The sequence below is a fragment of the Mercenaria mercenaria genome, chromosome 11 (genome assembly GCF_021730395.1).
Source record: "Mercenaria mercenaria strain notata chromosome 11, MADL_Memer_1, whole genome shotgun sequence".
In the NCBI taxonomy this organism is placed as follows: domain Eukaryota; kingdom Metazoa; phylum Mollusca; class Bivalvia; order Venerida; family Veneridae; genus Mercenaria; species Mercenaria mercenaria.
Window position 1 is genome coordinate 32,888,855 of NC_069371.1, and position 7,126 is coordinate 32,895,980.

At 35.3% G+C, this 7,126-nt stretch overlaps 1 long non-coding RNA gene across 2 annotated transcripts in view; it reads left to right on the forward strand.

Annotated features, from left to right (window-relative positions):
• Positions 1 to 6,136, forward strand: part of LOC128546505 (uncharacterized) — a 49,387-nt gene extending 43,251 nt beyond the window's left edge. For both annotated transcript variants that reach the window (XR_008365988.1, XR_008365989.1), the window contains exons 4-5: positions 4,437 to 4,603; positions 4,911 to 6,136. This is a non-coding gene — a long non-coding RNA (uncharacterized LOC128546505). The remainder of the gene's footprint in view (positions 1 to 4,436; positions 4,604 to 4,910) is intronic.
• Positions 6,137 to 7,126: the final 990 nt, after the last annotated feature.

Below are 7,126 nucleotides of genomic sequence, written 5' to 3' on the forward strand. Positions count from 1 at the left end.
TTGTATCTAAATGTTTCCAGTACTAATTTTGTTATTGTAAAATTGTGATGGAGAAAAATGGGTCACCCCTCTGCTCCATCAGGAATCGAACCCACCCACTACAAATATAACCAACTGCTGTGACATACATGAAGTAACAGCGAAAAAGAAACCATGTAACTGAGCTAGAAAACTTAAAAAAATGATAGATGAGTGACGAATTAGCCACGGTGGATCTACCGACGGAGCAACCGAAGTATTACCGCTGGCAGAGATCATACTGCTTTTGTCTCAGATGATAGATATACCCACCATGCTATGGCTCACCCAGAATTGCACAACACATTTTGTATATATAAAGCTATAAAGTGTGTTATTTATAGATATTACTCAACGCAGGACGGAGAGTACGGAAATACCCGATGTTTCACGCTTGTAACTCTAAATATCTGAAAATAGTTATTATGACCGCGAGATAGCTTAGTAGCTACCGCACTTGATAAAGCGAAGTTTCTTTAAAAGATTATCAGAATAGTCGAAAGTTTTCTGGAAATATTATTGCGATAATTTACAATATTATCTCGATAAGTATTGCGTATGTGTCCATTAGCTGGATAGCTATCTCGGTACCTTCAGACATTGTATTGGTATTTCGAACTTTTCTGCAAAAAAATTATCTCAATAGCCTAAAATTTCATGGAAATGAAAAAAAAAAAACATTAAGGAAAAAATACTTTCAGGAAATAAATAAAATATCTAGAAAATATTACTTACTGCTGATAAAAAATGGAAGTTAACTAGATTTATACCGTGATGGCTATCTAACTACCTCCAATTTGCTCTACTTTTACAAACAATGATCCTAACTATCTATCTATCTATCTATCTATACGGCTGGACTCCCCTCACGGGTAAAATAGCCGGGTTGCGCGTCACAACCTGATAAAAAGTTGTTTTAAAGCAGTGAAAGGAATGCTTCAGAAATGAAGATAGTGAGAAAGAAGATAAAAGTATGAAAATGTTAAGTAAGACGAAATATATACAAGTTAAAAGGGGTTAAAAACATCCGCTTTGTGAGTTCAGGGGCGGTAAGAGAGGACCGAGGGATCAAGACATCGTTTGAACCCCTCAAGGTCAGGCTGAATTACAGTTTGAGAAGGCAGGTGGTTCCACAACACGACAGTATAAGGAAAGATATCCTTGCGGTTTTAAGGTTTAAAAAGGTTTAGTAGTAATGACTGTTACAGGAGCAATTTGCATTGTAAAAACTTAATATACAAATGTATAGTTATGATTAAAATTATGTTGTCAGTTTTGAAGAAAAACTGTTGTGCATTCATCAGAAACATACTTCGTGACGAGTAAGGAAATTCCAATTTAAAAAAAAGTGACAGAAAAAAGCATTGAAATAAAGGATCTCAAACAGATTTATATAAATATGCTCAAAATTTACCCCAAAATACATTTTATACGTACAGCCAAATTTATCATAATTTATGGCCAGTAAATGATTAAGATGCTATTTTTGAGGTCCACAGTCATATATATGTATAGGATATATAAATGTTTTATAGCGAGCATAGCTCGCGAGCAATTGCGCAAAGCGCAATTGCGAGCGTGTAGCTCGCCTTACAGCAATGTGTAGGCGAATATAACAAAGGTGTGCCGAATGGGGCAAAAGTGATGTAGCTGAAAAATTTTCCTCTTGTGGCATACAGACACTAAATAGCCTGAGCACCTTTGAAAAAATGGTAGTCGCATAATGGCGGATTCAAATAGTTCTCAGTTTTTTTTGCTGTAAGAAGGATTTTTCCTTGAAATCATTGCTATATATTGGTTGAAATCATATTGCATGCCTATACTTGATATACTGGTAGCATTTGCATGTTGAAAAAAGACTCCAAACTGATTTAACATGTGAAATTTATTCATACACCCCTACCCTAAATTGTGATTGTCATTTCAGTGTAAAAATTACGGTGTGTCCGTTTGACCAGAAATATTTTTCTTGCATCAAACATGACCCCTACTTTTCTTTGGATATTTTTACAGTATAAATGTTATTCTACAAGAAAATGTAAGTTAAAGAAATTTAAAATGGGTCTAGGTGTGTATTGCAGCATTGTGAAAACTTGTCATTTTATATAGAATATATAGTGGTGGCTATTTAGTGTGTTATAACCTATAAGAATTGTCACCCGGTAGAATTACTAAAATTTTCTGTCGTCTGCAAATAAAAAAAAAATTGTAAACATGGCACATCAACCCAGACAATTGATTTTGAAAGATTTAAGCAAAAAATAAATGATAATTCTATACCGGTGGGGGGAAAAAGGGTGTCGGAAATGGCTTGGTTGTACGACAGTGAATAAAAAAACCTAGCTATGGAAAAATAACCACAAAACTGCCCGGAGAAACTGTCAGAAAAACAATATTATGTGCACAGACTTATGTGTCAGGCCACTAGAAATATTTTAAAAATTTCCGAAGGCCTACACGTGTCGCATATATGCCACTTTTCTCTGTGTGTGAACCCGGAACATTTGAGCATTGAACCCCAGTTCATCAATAATGAAAGGCAGAAATGTGGGGACCAATGCTCAGGCCATAAGTTTAGGGAGTTTTCTTTCAAGGACTGTATTCTATGGTATACAGTAGTTTACTATTTTTGTATAATATTTTTTATAAATATAGCACTATTATATACACAACTTTTACAAGGCTTATTTACATTTGTGCAGTTAATATAACTTGTTATATGTGTGCAGTGCCGGCTCAGCTGGCCACAAGGCAGCACAATAATTTTACTTATAACCATCTTTATTTCATCCTAATATCACACTCTATGCATAAGCATGATCTTTTAGGTGTGGGGTGCTAGAAAAGTCAGGCTTGGGGTCAGTGAGACCCTTTGAATAGTGTAAATCTGTATGTAATTTGTACCTATACTGGCGTGATGCAAAACGACTGCGTCTTGCTCGCGATATGTACCTAGTAGTTTTACGCAACTTGTCGTAGTACTCTGTTCTTAAAAGGTGTCTGATAACAGAAGAGCCATGTGACAGTTTTACACCATTTACCCTAGCTTTAAGGATAACAGTGTCAGCAAGCCCATGATTTAGTCTTAGAATCTGGCCATGGATACGGCCATGGCAGTTGCGGAGAAATGTAACATTTTTGGGCAAGCATGCATTATAGGATCTGTTCACTGCTTCACATTTCTGTGTAGATGTTAAAAATTTAGTTTTTTCTATGCTTTCTGGACCAAGGAGAATTTCAATACATTTTCCTGAGTAAAGTCTCATCATCATCAGTCATTTTAAGCCTGACATTGTCTGGCATATAGTTTTTTTGCTTTTCTGTAGTTGCCAGAACAAACCAAGCTGTATTTAGAACATGAGGTACCACAGTAACCTTTGAAACATAGTACTATTGCTGAAATTATATTAGGCATTTTGTGTTTTATTACTTTCAAATTGCTTTTGTACTTCTTATGTGCACTTGATAGCTCTGAAACACACCTAGATTTAAAAGATAGAGCAAATCTGTTTTTTAGATTAGACTTCTGTTTACCACGGAACATTTTGTCACTAAATGGTGCCCGGTTAATTTGCCTTTTTAGAGAATTTGCTAGGTGCCTCACATCTTTCAGTGCACAGTTTTAGTTCCTTGACCTTTGTCTACACCAGAATGACCTTTAGAATCTCCATCACCTGTGTGGTGTGAAATCTGAAGATCTTTAGTAATATCCTTAGATACCATTTCATTCCATTTGGCTTCATCACCAATGGATTGGGCCTCATCTAAATTTGCTGTACAGTGGCCTGGATGATTGGGGCACTTTACATTTTTATACCTTGATTTCTTAATTTAGAAGCAGCTGTACATGCTTTAACACCAACAAATGCACCAATAATTGACTTTCTATGTGTATTATTTTCACAAATAGTTGTTGCGACAATGGTGCCAGCTTGAAAGGGCGTACTTTCGGAGTTAAACAAGGGGTTATTGTAGCAGGAGTCCCCTTCGGTTAAGACTTCTGAGCTATTTGAATTACCACATTTTGCATTTTCCTGTTTAAGTGACTGTCTTACTTCATGCATATTCTGTTTGTTAAGGGTTTCAGTGTTTTCACCAACTTTATTTGACAATCTTTGCATACCAGTAACACAGGGTGGAATTATCTCAGCATGGGCCAGTAATCTAGCTGCACCTGTATTGCCTATTGGGGTTGTCATTACACCTAACTGGAAGCCAACATTGATTTTAGCAGCTTTTCTACCCCTTCCTTGTTTTTCAACCTCATCATAAAGCTTATAATATTTACTAATATAGCTACATTTTGAGCATTTAAGCCGCTCTTCCCAAGCTAATCCCCATTTACGAGAAAATTCAGCATCAAAATTCAGATTGCCATCACATATGTTTTCACCAGTGCAATGCCTTTTTTATTTCAGAGTTAAACATTTCCTGTAGCAGCTTAGGACAGTACAGTTTGTGAGTTAACAGATCAGGGTGAGCCTCAGTGTTTCCTGGTGTACTGTACTCATCCGCCAACTTAGGACAGCTGTTTAGTGATCGCAGAGGTGCAACACCCGTTTCAGAGCCATTTACATCATTTAGTGTAAGTAAACCTTCGTTATCATTAACCCTTGACTCAAAAGTCTCTTTTGTAAGTCTAACATACTTTTTTGCAGTAACACTTGTCTGACTAAGTAAAGAAATGTTAGTTTTACCTTCATGATTTACCCCCTTTTTAAATCCGACAAGTCTGTTATGACTTTTTCAGGAAAATTTCCGTGGCATCTCACTTGAAGAGTGGCTTATTTCTTAAAAAAATGATTATTTACACTAAACCTTTTTTTTCTATTTTATTTTCTAAATTATATGTGTTAGTAACAAGGCATGCAGAAACTTAACTAACATTTCAGGAGGATTCCTGTGTCTGATAGTACTGAACCTGAGGAATTTCACACATTTTTGAGCAGAGACCAGGTGTGCAGTATCAACACCTTTTTAGTTACATTTTGACATGAATTGTTGGAGAGAACTTGAATACCATGGCCATGAGATATGACTTTAGCTATAGAATGCAAAAATATGCAGTATTGTTGCATTTGTGATGAAAATAAAGACAATTTTCCCATTTTTTACTGAAAAATAAGCTTTTTTTAAACCAAAAAAAATTCACTAAACACTAATTTTGTTCTATATTTTATCACAGTTGCATAATTGTAAGTTTTTTTCAGTGTAGTTGTCTATTCCGCACTTGCTGGTGGTATATTTGATGTAATATCTTACGGGTTTTTTGAAAAAACAGCGTTTAATGACTATGTGATTCAGCCAAATTTAACGGCTTAAACCGCAGTCTTTGGACAAAATGATGGCTGTACAAAAATAGTGATTTTGAGAAAACTACTGGTTTGTTTGGGCTGAAACTTGTTTTATAAGCTGAATATAGATGAAACTTCACATAGAGAGCAAAAAAGCTGAAAAAAAATATTCATATTTCCTTATAGGCATACAGACACTAAATAGCCTGAGCACCTTTGAAAAAATGGTAGTCGCATAATGACGGATTCAAATAGTTCTCAGTTTTTTTTGCTGTAAGAAGGATTTTTCCTTGAAATCATTGCTATATATTGGTTGAAATCATATTGCATGCCTATACTTGATATACTGGTAGCATTTGCATGTTGAAAAAAGACTCCAAACTGATTTAACATGTGAAATTTATTCATACACTCCTACCCTAAATTGTGATTGTCATTTCAGTGTAAAAATTACGGTGTGTCCGTTTGACCAGAAATATTTTTCTTGCATCAAACATGACCCCTACTTTTCTTTGGATATTTTTACAGTATAAATGTTATTCTACAAGAAAATGTAAGTTAAAGAAATTTAAAATGGGTCTAGGTGTGTATTGCAGCATTGTGAAAACTTGTCATTTTATATAGAATATATAGTGGTGGCTATTTAGTGTGTTATAACCTCATCTGGGCGCCGCCATTTTGGGTGCCGCCATTTTTGTTCTACTTCTGTCAAAGTCGGGAAAATTGTTGTTTTTTTTTTTTAAATTTTATATTTGAGTTACTATCTCTATGTTCATTAGGTGTCTTTATTTTTAAAAAAGTTATGTTATGGAAATAATTTCAATTTTGCTTTTATTTTACAAAGTGCGTGCCCTAGAGGACAGGTGCTCACAGGAAATGTTTTGTTGGCAGTGAATACAGAACTTCATTGATTGCTGAATATTATCCATCACTCAAAAATAATGCAAGAAAGTTTTTCCAGTTGGTAGAAAAAATTATGATTTCTTTTTAAAAGATCAAGCATTGGCCAAAAAGGGGATAAAATATCATAAATAAGCAAAAGCCATAAGAACGCCACAAACAGGTAATGACGTCACCGTGACACCGGCTTTCCGTAAATTTTGCAACGTATGATATTCGCTGTTACAGGTATAATGACACTAATTTTTTGTTTCTTTTCAAGTGAATAGGTTCTCGGAATTGTTTTAAGCAGTGAATAGTTTCTTTGCCGTTTAAGCCACGCTCGCTCAGAGGCTTTGCCTTTTTCATATTATAATTATTCAGTTTATTGAACCAACAAACCTTTCATTATTGTCACCTACCTTTCGTTGCCCGCTCTTTGTTTTACATGTGTAACGGGCACCGCCTTCCAAAGCCGGGTTTAGGGACAAGTACAAAATAACAATGTATAAATCCTACATGTTAGCAATGGGGAACTCGACGTTGTGCAGCAAGAGAAAAAACCCCCTCTGAATAGTCATCGTTTACACATTTTATGCCACTTTTACAGCGTAAAAAGATCTAACAATTGTTTCATTGGTCGCGCATAGTATCTAAGCAACTCATTACAAAACAAAACTTCGTAACTTTCCGTAAGTGCAATTGACTTCAGCTGTTTCTATCGCTCGCTAAACATTGCCTCCTCGTGTATACTAATACAAAAATGGTTGGAAGGTCAGCGTACGCCGTTGAAAAGAATCGTTGTATTCTTGGCATAGGGGTAAAGACATTTTTGATGAAATATGTTCTGTTTTGGGGCATAATGAAATGTCTTTTTCAAACAGTTATTCGTTGGTTAAGAAATGCAAATGTGCTTTAAAGTTTCAACAACAGAT